We start from the raw sequence: 17,709 nt of genomic DNA on the forward strand, positions 1-17,709 counted from the left end.
ATTTGTACTTTGAATGTTTGGACTTCTTCCCTTGTGAAGTTTGAGCATTACATGTGAAAAACTTCAGAAATGTTGCCGAGCGCTGCTAAATATCTTTGAGTAATTAATTTTAAATGAATAAGTTGGCCCTCTATACAATTCTTTCAAATGAGTCCAAAACACTAGTAAATAAAAAGATGCCTGAAGAAAAAATTAGTCTTAAAGTGAAAGAAAAGAAGTACTGTAGCTACTAGTTAACTTGTACAATGTATGTTTTGAAAATAATAATTGTTGCCTTGAGTTTATTTGTAATATTTTTTTCATGTGTTTGCTTTCTGTTGAGGATTTTGTATGTGGGTAATAGGTCAAGTCTGTGTACTATTTTATAATGTGATTAGTGTGATGCATTGTTCACATGGCAGCTGATGCTGCTCATGAGAATTTGACTCGTACTGACAGGTTGTCTTTTATTAACTCTCCCAAATCTTTCTCCTTATGAGGACTACAATGGAAATAAGCATACATGCTTTTTTGTGTTATCCTCAGCAAATGTAATTGTTATTTCGAACTCTGTGTTCTTTTCATTATCTGCATTTCATGTATATTGATTCAATGAATGCTCGAGTGGTTACCACTTATGATGTACTGGTATAAATTTTATGTAATTTTTTAGCTTAGCTAGTTATCGTATTGTCAATTATTTATTGTTATTCTTGTCTATATTATGTTATTTTACTCTTGTGTTAACTCGTATGTAAACTGTCGGAAATAGATGTAGTCACTAAGAATGGTGACAATCGGTAACTGACTCAGGAGAAGTCACTGCGCCCCAGCTTCAAGGCGTGGGGTTCTCTCTTTCGCTCTCACTTTCCAACCCTCAAACAAAGCAGATTTCTAATCTTAAACTCTGCGACTTGCATCACTTATTTGAATTAGATGAAATGAACTTAAGAAATTCTTAGAACAGCTCATGTTTAGAGTCAGGTTGAGCAAGCCCAAACATCGAATGTTATGGAGTTATATTAGAATGTGACCAGCTGAGTGATTCCCCACTTCCAAATCTCGTAACCAGGTGAGAAAGCTAGAGTAAAATTTGAGTCACTGGTCGTGGTGGCTTAAGTATGCATTTTTAACCCCAAAAAATATTATCCAATATAGCACCATATGTTAGTGTTTCTACCTGTTTTATGGTTGGTGATGGCATGTACAAAGGGTCAGTTTAGGTATAAAAGAACAACAGGAGACCATAAGGCCTACACTGGGCAGTTCTATGTCCATTACCACCTATCATCCCCATCCATAAAGCTATCTAACCTCTTAAAACAACCAAGTTTCAGCACTCTTTACAAGGTTACTAACTCTTTTCCATTTGTTGCCCACTATTGGTAAACCATTTCTTGCCAATTTCCTTCTTAGATCTGAATTTATCCAATTTAAATCCATAACTGTGAGTCCTGCCCTGTTAATATGATGACCTTGTCTACATTACCCTTGTTAAAGCCCTTGATCCATTTGAACACCTCTATTAGAGCACCCTGCACCCTATGTCTTCCCAGAGTGTGTAGATTAAGGTGTCTAAGCCAGTTCTCATAAGGTAAATTCCTGAGCCCATTTTGATCATTTTCTGTATTGATTCTAGTAAATATCCATTCTATAGGATGGAGACCAAGGATGGGTCAAACTAATGCCAAATAGTTTTATACCTTTGCACTTTTATTTGTAACCATCCTAGCAGTGAAACCTAATGCTTTGTTAGCTCTATTCCTGGTGCTAATGTACTGTTTCCAGGATTTAAGGTCAGGACTCTCTAGCACTCCCAAATATCTCTCATTCATTTTTCTCTAAAAAGGTGTTATCTAAGTTATATCTGCTTTCTGGGTTGTGTAAACACACTTTTAACACACTGCACTTTAAGATACTGAAGTTCATTTGCCATTTCACCAACCATACAAACAATTTATTAATGTCTTCTTGCAGTATCTTGGCGTTTTCTCCTGATCTATTTTGGCATCTTATTTTAGTGTTGCTTATAAATTGACTAACATCACTACTAATCCCATTATCCAAGTCCTTTATATACACATGAACAGTAAGGGACCCAAAACCGAGCCCTGGGTAACTCAATTAATAACACTCCTCCATTTGGATTTTACGCTGTTAATAGTGACCTACTGTTTTCTACCACTGATCCATGCTTTAAACCAGTGGTTCTTAACCTTTTTCACTGCCTGTACCCCTTGACATCTCAAAAATAAAATTCCCATACCCCCACACAATTTCAATACAATGCAAACATATAAAAAGGATAGTGATACGAACCTTGCTTTGCTTTCTCATGGTAAATGTACAGTACCATTGCACTGGCTATCTTGTCATGTACCCCCTCAGGGTTCAAGGTTTCGTATCCCTTCAGGGTACAGGTACCCCAGGTTAAGAACTACTGTTCTAAACCATTCAAACACTTTTCCTCCAATGCCATGGGCTTTGACTTTATTTAGGAGCCTCTGATGGAACACAATTGTTTTGCTAAAGTCAAGGTAAATAACGTCATAACTGTCATGGTTAACTGACACCTTGTAGACATTAGTGTAAAGAAATAGCTGATTAGTTACATTTGACCTACCCTTGATGAACCCTTCATATAATCGCCTCTTAGGATCCATTCCCAAATACTGTATCTAACATCAATTTTTTCATTACACTATTTAATCTCCCAAGGCATTTACTTGCTTCTCTCAATCTATCTACCTCTACTCTCACACCACATATGCCCCCAAGTCTCTAAAGTTGTCCATTTCCTCCAGCCTCTCCCTTAATATTCACTTCCAGTTTGCTGCCATCCTTTCCTCATGTATATCTCATCACCCGATTATCCATGTTTATCCTCAACATCTTCCTTTCATATACCTTCTCAAACTCCGTCTCTAGTTTCTTTAAGATTCCTCTTCTGATCCTCCTACAAGCAGTGTTGTCAGCAAACAAGAAGTGGCTTAACTTGATTTTTTTTTCTTACCATCTCCAGTCCCTTTCCCATTACTCAAGTTGTATTTATTTGCATTTACCTCCCACACCACCCCATCCGTGTACACATTGAACAGTCATGGCAACAGGACACATCCCTAGCAAGGTCCCACCTTTACCTCAAACCACTCAATCTTTCCACTTCTAATTCTAATACAGGCTCTTCTACTATCATAAAAACTCTTGACTGCTCTTAACAGCTTTCCTCCTAACCTATGTCTGCTAAAAAAACCTATGTAAATACTGTGATAAAATATTTATTAAATGCCACACTCGTTATTTTCCCTGAATCTATCAAAACATCTTTATTGGCTTTAGTTGGGCGTAACATTTACTTATCTTTTGCATTGTAGAGATGATAGAAGACCTATGTAAATACTGTGATAAAATATTTATTAAATGCCACACTCATTATTTTCCCCTTTATGCAGAGGAAATGTTACCAGACTACCAAAATGCCAGACAGCACTACATCCAACCTACGGAATATAACATCGTTTTTGGCTTCCAGCAGCTCATTGGTAACATGGCAAGTGTCAGCCACATTTCTACCCTTCAACTTTATTTGCAGAGAGTAGAGGCTTATTTATTGGTGGATCAGCAACCATCACCCATACACCAGCCAGAGGATACTGGCCTCTTGTATGGTCAACCACATGCAACTGCTAAAAGTACTTGGCCCAGCAAGCTTTAAGCCCATCCAGGTCTGGCATTCATTAGTTACCCATCAATTGTTCAGACTTTGATCACTTGGATCTCATATTTGGAGCAGAATTTCTCCAGGTCTCAGTATTAAGTAGGTCTGAGGTCATTCACACTGATATCTCATCCAAGGTCTTCAACAATTCATTTGACATACTTCATCTTATCCCTCCTCAACAGAGTTCTAGCCCACCATTGCAGAGTTCTGGATAGGTGTAATACCATGTACAGTGTACAACTTAAGACCAAGGATAATGAAAATCCAATTCACCAAAAGAAGTTCAGATGTTTAAATGTGATTTCAGTAGAATTCAATAAAAGACACTGAACAAAATCACTATTATTTTGCTGATTGCTATCATTCATTTATATCAAGTATAACAATGCCAACAGGCTAAAAATTAAAATAAAATCACCAAGTCACATATTTCACTGAGAACTTAAGCTTCCTGTTATATATTTACACAAAAAAATTAAAATTAAACAAATCTTTTGCATTTACACCAATAATGCATGCTAACAAAGAAATATTTGGTAATATACCCAAACAGCATAATACAAGCTATTTTTTTGTTGTTTTTTTTTGACAACACTCATATATCTGTTGCTGCCATGTTATTTTCCTTTTCCAATGATTATGTAACAAATATTTACCTGTTGATTGATATGTGTCTAACCTGCTGATCTCCGAGAGGGAGAGCATTCAAGTCATTCATGTTAGTGGCGATGAACTGGGTAGAGACGACGTGATTTTTAGTGATGTCATAATGTAACACTCCAGCAGCTGACACCACACACCACAGAACTAGTAGCCACATCTGCATTCTCTGCGATTGAAAAAATAAGAGAAATTATATGACACAATGAAACTGTTTTAACTACTAATGAAATATTCTATTTGTCGATGGTAATAAAGTTTTAACACTTTTTTTAGCGCCATCATTAGAATACTGTACAGTTTTTACGGTCCACTCAACACACATGGATAAAATGGGTGATCATTCATGGCATTTAATTGCCCGTGGTACTTGCGCATGCGCAAACACACTGAACTACCACAAAATCGTTCGAAGAACTCTGTTTTCATTTTATTTTTTTTTTTTATTTTTTATTTTTTTTTTGTAATTCCATCACCAAATAATAGGTTTAGGGGCCCTAAAAGAGATACTTCTACAGGCGATTCTTTCAATATTCCTTAAAAGTAATATTACATGTTAAACATTTAGTGAATATATTCAACCCAATGCGTACTTCATATTGGATATGTTTGATATCGTACCTTAAAAAAGACATTGCAGATAGACATTGCATATATTCTTATACAAATGATGAAATTCATCATTTGTATAAGAAAATATGCAATGTCTATCTGCAATGTAGGTACGGGCACAAAATAAAAATAAAAATTAACCCTTAAATTATTGTTGCATATTCTTTCAATATTCAATATGTTGCGATTCTTTCAATATTCCTTAAAAGTAATATTACATGTCAAACATTTGGTGAATATATTGAACCCTATGCGTACTTCATATTGGATATGTTTGATATCGTACCTTAAAAAAGACATTGCAGATAGACATTGCAATTTTCTTATACAAATGATGAAATTCATCATTTGTATAAGAAAATATGCAATGTCTATCTGCAATGAATATAGATTACACTCCTACAAGCAAAGGAATGGAAACAATTATTTGTAATATTGCACATATAACCAAATTGTAAATGAAAAGATTGGTACATGAACCTAAAGGTTTATGTGATTATATGAAAAGACAATCAGGTTATTTCAAGCCCAAAGGTAATTCACTATTTAAATACAAAGTTAAAATAAAAGTTCTGAGCTGTGTATGTGAGCAGTTTTAACCTGAATATCTCCATATGGTCAGGATACACAGAAGAAAACGAAAATTAATTTGGATATTTTAAAATAAATAAATTCACATAAACATCATTGTAAGAAACATATTTCCAGAGGCTACAGGAAAGAAAATAACACAGATTTCACACACGAGATAAGGTATAAATAGAACGTGAAAGACTGAATGTTAAATCCTAACAGAGCAAAAGGTACAGTTAGGAAACGGGCTAATGTAAGTTACATGAGTAGCATGATAGTAAATAATCTCATCATGTTTACTAAAGATTACCTAAAATCCTACATTGCACACATAGCAACGCATATACATACATAAATATATACGAGTACATATACATGCGTACACACACAATATATATATATATATACATATATATATATATTTATAAACTCACCATCCCACTTCCACGAAATGGGAAGTGAAAAACCCCTGGGAGGTCAAAGCCCTGTCAGTTGTGGCAAGCCTGTTTTTTTCTGTTTTTTTTTTTGGGGGGGGAGTGGATATTTACGTTTATAGCGGAGATTTGTTAAAATGTGCAATGAAAGGAAAATTGTGACAATGAACGCAGTAATGAAAAGAGCTACTAGAATAAGTATACGTGGGGCAGAGTGGTAGGTATGAGTTGAGGAGGCATTAATGAACTATAAAACGGTGCCCAAAATGAGGATTGGAAGAATTCTGGATTAACGTATTCAAAGGAGAGTGCATCGGATTGTTAGAAGGGAAATTGGAAGTAGAGGTTATGTAGAAGGGTCAGAAAAGTTAGGTGGGCAGAGAAGTGGGAAAGGTAAACAAACTAGATAAGGGAGGAAACAAGAGGAGAAAAAAATAGAACATAAGAATAAAGGAGACTGCAAGAGACCATAAGGCCTACAATACGCAGCTCCGTATCCATCACCACCTGTCATCCCCATCCATAAAGTTGTCCTGTCGTTTTTTTTAAACAACTGATAGTTTCAGCGCTTACTACATGGTTACTAAGTTTATTCCATTCATCGACCACCCTATTAGTAAACCAATTCTTGCCTATTTCCAAGCAAAGCTGAGAAAAATACAGTATTTAGTGAAAGATCAAGAAAGAACAGGAGTACAAGAACAGTGGGTATGCTGTAAGGAGGAAGTGCTAAAGCTCGCAAAGACGGTACGTGGAATGAGGAGGAGGTGAGGGAATAGAAGGAGAGGGTAGAGGCAATGAATTGAGGAATGAAAAGGTGATGGCAGTGTTGATAAAGAAAGAAGCACATAGATATAGGTTGCAGTGTTGCCACTGTGATCTGTGCCAGTTCCCACAAACGAGCGAGATTTTTTCCACAAAATTCCCACAAGGAAATCTGGAATTCCACTTTTTTCCCACAAAAAGAAGTAATGAATATACAGACGCAAATAAGCTCATTGTAACATATAATTTGCTCACAAAACATCTCATGTGAGCAAATTTCTCAGACACAAATGTGCGGAAAATTCCCACAAAATGGCGTTGGTGATAGGTTGTGAAGAAGAAATGAGGAAGCATATGAGAAGTACAACATAAATAGAGTAGAAGCAAAACGAGATGTGAGGGAGGAAAGAGGAGGTATAATGTAGGGCAGTCGTTTGACGGAGAAGTTTAAAAAGAATGAATAGATGTTTTAGAGTAGTGGTTCTTAACCCTTTTCACTGCCCTTAGTCCCCGTTGGCATCTCTAAAAAAAAAGATCCCGTACCCCCATCCAATTTAAATACAATGCAAACATATGAAAAGGATTTGTGATACAAACCTTGTTTGCTTTCTCATTGTAAATATACAGTGTCATTGCACTGGGGCTATCTTGTCTCATACCCCTTCGGGGTACAGGTACCCCAGGTTAAGAACCACTGTTTTAGACGGAAATGAAATGTATGAAGGGAGAGGTTGTCTGGCAGAGAAAAGGTCAAGGGTGGAGATGGAAAGGTACAAATGAAAGGGAAGGCGGTACGGGAAATATGGAGAAAGTACTTAAGAGATTTGTTTAATAAAGAGATGGGTAAAGAGAGGCAGTAGGAGATGCCAGGAAAAGGACTTTTTTGGAGAGGAAAATAATGGGCCACAAAGGAATATTAAGGTGGGTATTGTTATAACACTTGTGTTAGATGGTTGCTATGTGGAGTGGTGTAGTGGACACCCACACTTTGTATTCCCGTCGTTTCTTTATTTCTGCCCATTAAGATCTATGCAGGTAACGAGGCCGGTCACGGCGTCTTTTGCTCCACAAAGAGCAAGGCGTTGCTGCTCCACAAAGAGTAATTGCCACCTCTCTTCCCCGTCTGACTTCCAGACATAATCGCAGTTTGCACAATAAAGTGAGCCAACACAACCAGTGTTTTTGTCAGCCTCACACCCGTTTGTGCTACTCTATTTAATTTGTACTATTCATATTCGTATCTGACCTGTTCGAGGTCGACTGATTCTAAACCTCCTTGACAATCCCTCCTCACTTTCCTCGAACGGTACTATCTCAACTTCTGACATCACAGATGCATGAACTAGCTGGTTAACAACTTTGTTAAGTCACATGCACACACACACGCACGCACATAGATACCTCCACACACCTACACGACATTGACAAATGTATACAGAACACGGGCGCATATAACTACATAGCAGTGGCGGATGAAGGCTCTTGTGGCCCTAAGGGAAATTTAAAGAATTTTTAAAATATGGCCTGAAATAATGATAACATTTATATCATTGTACAATAACAACTATCCATTAGTAAACATTTATTTCTAAACAAAAACTTATCAATTTTACATATGTTAAGGTAAGGTACTACTACATACATGTGTTCTTGTATACATTATTAAATTTTCACTTTTCTTGCGTTGACAGTAGCAAACTCATCAAACTTAAGTCAATTTCGGATAGCAAATCTCTGACAATACAAAGAAGTGCCAACACACCAAGGTGGTGCTGACTCATTGTGGATCGCTTTACAAACCAATATTAACTACACCCGGCCGGGGAATCGAACTCCTGATCTCTAGTTCGCGGGGCCAGCGCGTTAAAAATCCGGCCACCGAACAACCACTCGAAAACGAGCGTGCATGTGACTGTATGTGAGTGTGTGTAAAGATGTACAACAAAGTAATTGAGTGTAAATGAATGTCCCGAGGGAATGTCACCAAATCGAGCAGATTGAAAACCTTGATTGTGTAGTAGTACTTGAGCTAGCATCTTTGATTTTCAAATGTTACGTTTCGAGGAGTTTACTCTTATCATCAGATCTTTTAAACACAAGAAGTAATATAAAACACACAGGTTCTTACCTCTAAGCAGGAGATCTGGCGAATGATGATTAAAACTCAGTGAACCCAACATTATACATAGTATATACAGTACATAGTCTACAGACAGACTAATAAACTGGTTCTTGGTCGTTAAAAATAAAAAAAGATCCTTAAAATCTTATTTTATATGTAACTAAATATACTGTGTCTAAAGAAATGAGAAAACGTTAATAGAACAGCGAGGGACAATTCTGTAAACAAAAGTATGAATCACTTGACAAAAACGTCTCGAGTAAAACCTCGAAGCCTGAATGAATGATCTACTAGATCATTCATTCAGTGAAAAGTTTCTTTCTATCTAGATCAGATCTAGGTACAAAGAAACTTTAAACTGATTTACATATGATGGAACATAACGAGAAAAATGAGAAAATATTAATAGAACAATGAGGAACACTACTACAAAAAAAATAGGAGAACAAATTTCCGATGAATTATGTCAACATTTATTTTGATAAAACTGTAATAAATCAACTAAATATAAAATGAATAGGGGTTAGTTGGCAAGACCCAACTCTCTCCTTTGTTGTACATCAACAATAAACTTATTGAATTGAATGGACTGAATTCAATTTCCGATGAATCGTTTGGGCTCAAATCTTGCATTAATACATAGTGGTTATTTTCTTCCTCAGATATATAGAGACGATTGACATGTTTATCTTTTTTCACTTTTGCAATTCTTAAAGGATACAAACTTTTATTTTGACTTTTATTTTGACTTTTATTTTCATCATCAAAGGCAGACATTAACACTGATGGGATTCTTCTTGTCAAATATGGTCATCTTATCTAATTGGACCGGGCAATGCACCATTTCAAACATTCTTGATCCTCATTTTTAATATTCACTAGTTGATATTTTGCCTTTTGATATTTATTAGGAAGTTCAATATAACTAGTCCCTTTCAATAGTTCGTATTTTGCTATTTTTATTTCAAAATTGAGAAGCTTCTCAATTATCCAACCTGAGCCCTCTCTGGTGAATTGATCAATCTTATTTTCTAATTGACCAATCCTATCTAGCACTACACATTTTATTTCTGACAGATCAGTCATCGGCTTCATCTTACCACTATTAAACCAGGGTTCTAGAATTGATCTCCTCCCATTTCCTAACTTTTTGTAGAATGGAACTTTGAGACAAAGAGAAATTTTCAAACCTTTCCAATTGTGCTCTTTCATTCTCTTCTCTATAACATCCACCATACTCATGATAAAGAGTTTTGGATCAATTGTACTAATGTCGGAATAACCTCCACAACCTTCCCGACTATTATCGTATCTACATGTCATTTTACATTTGAGGTTCCGAAAATGTTTTTTTGTTCCATTGTGTTTTTTGAGGTTTGAGACTTCAATGTTACATATCGCACATTTTGCTTTTGATTTTTTAGGAATATCTTGGGGGTTAACCTTATAGTAATGTTTCTTACATTTTTCATGACGAGCGAGGTTGAAAACATTCCTATCGCAAATTTCCCAATGAAATTTCCCCTCCTATTGTAATTAGGATTCAACGGTTTCTTGTGATAGACTGATTTGTCATGTCTTCAACGGTTAAAAATAATTTGATGACAAATTTGGCAATGAAATTTTCTCTCTTGATTGTAATTAGGATCTAAGCGTTTCTTGTGATAGACTGATTTCTCATGTCTTAAGGGGTTCAAAATGGTCTTGTTACAAATTTGACAATGGAATTTTAGACATACTGGTTTTGATGATTTCATCATGGTATTTGGGTTGGTATAATTACCCATTGACTAATGAAAGAAAATGAGGGAGAAAATACTTGGGTTCGATTCCAATGCTGGGTACGAATGTTTTTGATTAATGTATGAGTAGAGGGGGAAAAATAGGAGGAGGAGAAGGAGGAGATGATTAAATTGAAGGAGAAGGTTGCAAAAATTGATGTGGAGTGAAATTACAGGGAACTTATTGTTAATTTTGTACCATGGTATTAAGTTCTAGATTCCTTGTAGGTTGGGCACCCATGGCCAAGTGGACTACGATTCGACCTTGTATGCCCAAAGGTCCGGGTTCGAGTCTACATTGAGGTGCTCCCTCGAGGGGTTATCTAAGTTTGAAAATGGTTACCAATTGCCGAGTGCGCATTAAGCAATTGCATAAAATCATGTTCAGGCGTAGATGACTATTAATACCAACCACATGCTATCCTTCTCCCCCAATTCAGTACTAGTTGGACAGGCCATGCACAAGACTATGGATTACTGTCGGGTGGCTAAGTATAACGAATTGAGGTGCACTGTGACCCGTTGTGATTCTGGAAGCGGGTTGAAGATGTGCAGTTGGAGAGGGTAGTATGGAGGCAAGGGGCGCTTTTACTTTCATTTTGCTTCAAGTTACATTTGGTGGTTGACTTTCAAGACGATATATTAAAGTTAGATTTGGTAGTTGAATGTACCCATCATATGTTAAACTTAGATTGATGATATATTAAAAGTAGACGGCCAGACCCTTGGTGTGAGGATTGCGCGGTCTTCGGTAATGTGGACCCTGTGCCACCGTGTATTTGTGGCGCAAGTTTGGATGAAATCATTTTGGTCACCTCGACCGATTTGCTTGCTATTGGAGCCTTTTGGCTCATTTTCCTCACCCTCCACCGATTTAGCCGCTATCACGGACACAGGTCCGGGGGGCCTGGGATGCCCTCCAGTGCAATGCCACACCAGTCGGGCGCACGGTATCAAGGGCGCGGGCATAAACGTCATCTGGGGCACCTTTCGATCCCTCCCACGGCCAGACCCTTCGTGTCACCATTCCGCTCTGAACGGTCATGGACCCCCTGGACCACTCTGTACTTGTGGCGCAACTATCCACCAAATGACTCACTTTCGCATTTCCACCCAAATTCCATGGGGGACCCCCCTTTGTCTTTTTTCGCCTTTTGGCTCATTTTCCTCACCCTCCACCGATTTAGCCGCTATCACGGACACAGGTCCGGGGGGGCCTGGGATGCCCTCCAGTGCAATGCCACACCAGTCGGGCGCACGGTATCAAGGGCGCGGGCATAAACGTCATCTGGGGCACCTTTCGATCCCTCCCACGGCCAGACCCTTCGTGTCACCATTCCGCTCTGAACGGTCATGGACCCCCTGGACCACTCTGTACTTGTGGCGCAACTATCCACCAAATGACTCACTTTCGCATTTGCACCCAAATTCCATGGGGGACCCCCCTTTGTCTTTTTTCGCCTTTTGGCTCATTTTCCTCACCCTCCACCGATTTAGCCGCTATCACGGACACAGGTCCGGGGGGGCCTGGGATGCCCTCCAGTGCAATGCCACACCAGTCGGGCGCACGGTATCAAGGGCGCGGGCATAAACGTCATCTGGGGCACCTTTCGATCCCTCCCACGGCCAGACCCTTCGTGTCACCATTCCGCTCTGAACGGTCATGGACCCCCTGGACCACTCTGTACTTGTGGCGCAACTATCCACCAAATGACTCACTTTCGCATTTACACCCAAATTCCATGGGGGACCCCCCTTTGTCTTTTTTCGCCTTTTGGCTCATTTTCCTCACCCTCCACCGATTTAGCCGCTATCACGGACACAGGTCCGGGGGGGCCTGGGATGCCCTCCAGTGCAATGCCACACCAGTCGGGCGCACGGTATCAAGGGCGCGGGCATAAACGTCATCTGGGGCACCTTTCGATCCCTCCCACGGCCAGACCCTTCGTGTCACCATTCCGCTCTGAACGGTCATGGACCCCCTGGACCACTCTGTACTTGTGGCGCAACTATCCACCAAATGACTCACTTTCGCATTTACACCCAAATTCCATGGGGGACCCCCCTTTGTCTTTTTTCGCCTTTTGGCTCATTTTCCTCACCCTCCACCGATTTAGCCGCTATCACGGACACAGGTCCGGGGGGGCCTGGGATGCCCTCCAGTGCAATGCCACACCAGTCGGGCGCACGGTATCAAGGGCGCGGGCATAAACGTCATCTGGGGCACCTTTCGATCCCTCCCACGGCCAGACCCTTCGTGTCACCATTCCGCTCTGAACGGTCATGGACCCCCTGGACCACTCTGTACTTGTGGCGCAACTATCCACCAAATGACTCACTTTCGCATTTACACCCAAATTCCATGGGGGACCCCCCTTTGTCTTTTTTCGCCTTTTGGCTCATTTTCCTCACCCTCCACCGATTTAGCCGCTATCACGGACACAGGTCCGGGGGGGCCTGGGATGCCCTCCAGTGCAATGCCACACCAGTCGGGCGCACGGTATCAAGGGCGCGGGCATAAACGTCATCTGGGGCACCTTTCGATCCCTCCCACGGCCAGACCCTTCGTGTCACCATTCCGCTCTGAACGGTCATGGACCCCCTGGACCACTCTGTACTTGTGGCGCAACTATCCACCAAATGACTCACTTTCGCATTTGCACCCAAATTCCATGGGGGACCCCCCTTTGTCTTTTTTCGCCTTTTGGCTCATTTTCCTCACCCTCCACCGATTTAGCCGCTATCACGGACACAGGTCCGGGGGGGCCTGGGATGCCCTCCAGTGCAATGCCACACCAGTCGGGCGCACGGTATCAAGGGCGCGGGCATAAACGTCATCTGGGGCACCTTTCGATCCCTCCCACGGCCAGACCCTTCGTGTCACCATTCCGCTCTGAACGGTCATGGACCCCCTGGACCACTCTGTACTTGTGGCGCAACTATCCACCAAATGACTCACTTTCGCATTTACACCCAAATTCCATGGGGGACCCCCCTTTGTCTTTTTTCGCCTTTTGGCTCATTTTCCTCACCCTCCACCGATTTAGCCGCTATCACGGACACAGGTCCGGGGGGGCCTGGGATGCCCTCCAGTGCAATGCCACACCAGTCGGGCGCACGGTATCAAGGGCGCGGGCATAAACGTCATCTGGGGCACCTTTCGATCCCTCCCACGGCCAGACCCTTCGTGTCACCATTCCGCTCTGAACGGTCATGGACCCCCTGGACCACTCTGTACTTGTGGCGCAACTATCCACCAAATGACTCACTTTCGCATTTGCACCCAAATTCCATGGGGGACCCCCCTTTGTCTTTTTTCGCCTTTTGGCTCATTTTCCTCACCCTCCACCGATTTAGCCGCTATCACGGACACAGGTCCGGGGGGGCCTGGGATGCCCTCCAGTGCAATGCCACACCAGTCGGGCGCACGGTATCAAGGGCGCGGGCATAAACGTCATCTGGGGCACCTTTCGATCCCTCCCACGGCCAGACCCTTCGTGTCACCATTCCGCTCTGAACGGTCATGGACCCCCTGGACCACTCTGTACTTGTGGCGCAACTATCCACCAAATGACTCACTTTCGCATTTCCCCCCAAATTCCATGGGGGACCCCCCTTTGTCTTTTTTCGCCTTTTGGCTCATTTTCCTCACCCTCCACCGATTTAGCCGCTATCACGGACACAGGTCCGGGGGGGCCTGGGATGCCCTCCAGTGCAATGCCACACCAGTCGGGCGCACGGTATCAAGGGCGCGGGCATAAACGTCATCTGGGGCACCTTTCGATCCCTCCCACGGCCAGACCCTTCGTGTCACCATTCCGCTCTGAACGGTCATGGACCCCCTGGACCACTCTGTACTTGTGGCGCAACTATCCACCAAATGACTCACTTTCGCATTTGCACCCAAATTCCATGGGGGACCCCCCTTTGTCTTTTTTCGCCTTTTGGCTCATTTTCCTCACCCTCCACCGATTTAGCCGCTATCACGGACACAGGTCCGGGGGGGCCTGGGATGCCCTCCAGTGCAATGCCACACCAGTCGGGCGCACGGTATCAAGGGCGCGGGCATAAACGTCATCTGGGGCACCTTTCGATCCCTCCCACGGCCAGACCCTTCGTGTCACCATTCCGCTCTGAACGGTCATGGACCCCCTGGACCACTCTGTACTTGTGGCGCAACTATCCACCAAATGACTCACTTTCGCATTTGCACCCAAATTCCATGGGGGACCCCCCTTTGTCTTTTTTCGCCTTTTGGCTCATTTTCCTCACCCTCCACCGATTTAGCCGCTATCACGGACACAGGTCCGGGGGGGCCTGGGATGCCCTCCAGTGCAATGCCACACCAGTCGGGCGCACGGTATCAAGGGCGCGGGCATAAACGTCATCTGGGGCACCTTTCGATCCCTCCCACGGCCAGACCCTTCGTGTCACCATTCCGCTCTGAACGGTCATGGACCCCCTGGACCACTCTGTACTTGTGGCGCAACTATCCACCAAATGACTCACTTTCGCATTTGCACCCAAATTCCATGGGGGACCCCCCTTTGTCTTTTTTCGCCTTTTGGCTCATTTTCCTCACCCTCCACCGATTTAGCCGCTATCACGGACACAGGTCCGGGGGGGCCTGGGATGCCCTCCAGTGCAATGCCACACCAGTCGGGCGCACGGTATCAAGGGCGCGGGCATAAACGTCATCTGGGGCACCTTTCGATCCCTCCCACGGCCAGACCCTTCGTGTCACCATTCCGCTCTGAACGGTCATGGACCCCCTGGACCACTCTGTACTTGTGGCGCAACTATCCACCAAATGACTCACTTTCGCATTTACACCCAAATTCCATGGGGGACCCCCCTTTGTCTTTTTTCGCCTTTTGGCTCATTTTCCTCACCCTCCACCGATTTAGCCGCTATCACGGACACAGGTCCGGGGGGGCCTGGGATGCCCTCCAGTGCAATGCCACACCAGTCGGGCGCACGGTATCAAGGGCGCGGGCATAAACGTCATCTGGGGCACCTTTCGATCCCTCCCACGGCCAGACCCTTCGTGTCACCATTCCGCTCTGAACGGTCATGGACCCCCTGGACCACTCTGTACTTGTGGCGCAACTATCCACCAAATGACTCACTTTCGCATTTCCAAACAAATTCCATGGGGGACCCCCCTTTGTCTTTTTTCGCCTTTTGGCTCATTTTCCTCACCCTCCACCGATTTAGCCGCTATCACGGACACAGGTCCGGGGGGGCCTGGGATGCCCTCCAGTGCAATGCCACACCAGTCGGGCGCACGGTATCAAGGGCGCGGGCATAAACGTCATCTGGGGCACCTTTCGATCCCTCCCACGGCCAGACCCTTCGTGTCACCATTCCGCTCTGAACGGTCATGGACCCCCTGGACCACTCTGTACTTGTGGCGCAACTATCCACCAAATGACTCACTTTCGCATTTGCACCCAAATTCCATGGGGGACCCCCCTTTGTCTTTTTTCGCCTTTTGGCTCATTTTCCTCACCCTCCACCGATTTAGCCGCTATCACGGACACAGGTCCGGGGGGGCCTGGGATGCCCTCCAGTGCAATGCCACACCAGTCGGGCGCACGGTATCAAGGGCGCGGGCATAAACGTCATCTGGGGCACCTTTCGATCCCTCCCACGGCCAGACCCTTCGTGTCACCATTCCGCTCTGAACGGTCATGGACCCCCTGGACCACTCTGTACTTGTGGCGCAACTATCCACCAAATGACTCACTTTCGCATTTACACCCAAATTCCATGGGGGACCCCCCTTTGTCTTTTTTCGCCTTTTGGCTCATTTTCCTCACCCTCCACCGATTTAGCCGCTATCACGGACACAGGTCCGGGGGGGCCTGGGATGCCCTCCAGTGCAATGCCACACCAGTCGGGCGCACGGTATCAAGGGCGCGGGCATAAACGTCATCTGGGGCACCTTTCGATCCCTCCCACGGCCAGACCCTTCGTGTCACCATTCCGCTCTGAACGGTCATGGACCCCCTGGACCACTCTGTACTTGTGGCGCAACTATCCACCAAATGACTCACTTTCGCATTTACACCCAAATTCCATGGGGGACCCCCCTTTGTCTTTTTTCGCCTTTTGGCTCATTTTCCTCACCCTCCACCGATTTAGCCGCTATCACGGACACAGGTCCGGGGGGGCCTGGGATGCCCTCCAGTGCAATGCCACACCAGTCGGGCGCACGGTATCAAGGGCGCGGGCATAAACGTCATCTGGGGCACCTTTCGATCCCTCCCACGGCCAGACCCTTCGTGTCACCATTCCGCTCTGAACGGTCATGGACCCCCTGGACCACTCTGTACTTGTGGCGCAACTATCCACCAAATGACTCACTTTCGCATTTACACCCAAATTCCATGGGGGACCCCCCTTTGTCTTTTTTCGCCTTTTGGCTCATTTTCCTCACCCTCCACCGATTTAGCCGCTATCACGGACACAGGTCCGGGGGGGCCTGGGATGCCCTCCAGTGCAATGCCACACCAGTCGGGCGCACGGTATCAAGGGCGCGGGCATAAACGTCATCTGGGGCACCTTTCGATCCCTCCCACGGCCAGACCCTTCGTGTCACCATTCCGCTCTGAACGGTCATGGACCCCCTGGACCACTCTGTACTTGTGGCGCAACTATCCACCAAATGACTCACTTTCGCATTTGCACCCAAATTCCATGGGGGACCCCCCTTTGTCTTTTTTCGCCTTTTGGCTCATTTTCCTCACCCTCCACCGATTTAGCCGCTATCACGGACACAGGTCCGGGGGGGCCTGGGATGCCCTCCAGTGCAATGCCACACCAGTCGGGCGCACGGTATCAAGGGCGCGGGCATAAACGTCATCTGGGGCACCTTTCGATCCCTCCCACGGCCAGACCCTTCGTGTCACCATTCCGCTCTGAACGGTCATGGACCCCCTGGACCACTCTGTACTTGTGGCGCAACTATCCACCAAATGACTCACTTTCGCATTTGCACCCAAATTCCATGGGGGACCCCCCTTTGTCTTTTTTCGCCTTTTGGCTCATTTTCCTCAC

The 17,709-nt window shown here is 44.0% G+C and overlaps 1 long non-coding RNA gene across 1 annotated transcript; it reads right to left on the reverse strand.

The window, feature by feature from the left end:
• Positions 1 to 4,317: 4,317 nt before the first annotated feature.
• LOC143017634 (uncharacterized) lies at positions 4,318 to 9,068 on the reverse strand. Its single transcript, XR_012965676.1, has 2 exons — positions 8,873 to 9,068; positions 4,318 to 4,529 (listed from the first exon to the last, which is right to left on the reverse strand). It is a non-coding gene; the product is annotated as an uncharacterized LOC143017634 (long non-coding RNA).
• Positions 9,069 to 17,709: the final 8,641 nt, after the last annotated feature.

This window comes from Oratosquilla oratoria, chromosome 32, assembly GCF_046742065.1.
Source record: "Oratosquilla oratoria isolate Oo_2021 chromosome 32, ASM4674206v1, whole genome shotgun sequence".
Taxonomy (NCBI): domain Eukaryota; kingdom Metazoa; phylum Arthropoda; class Malacostraca; order Stomatopoda; family Squillidae; genus Oratosquilla; species Oratosquilla oratoria.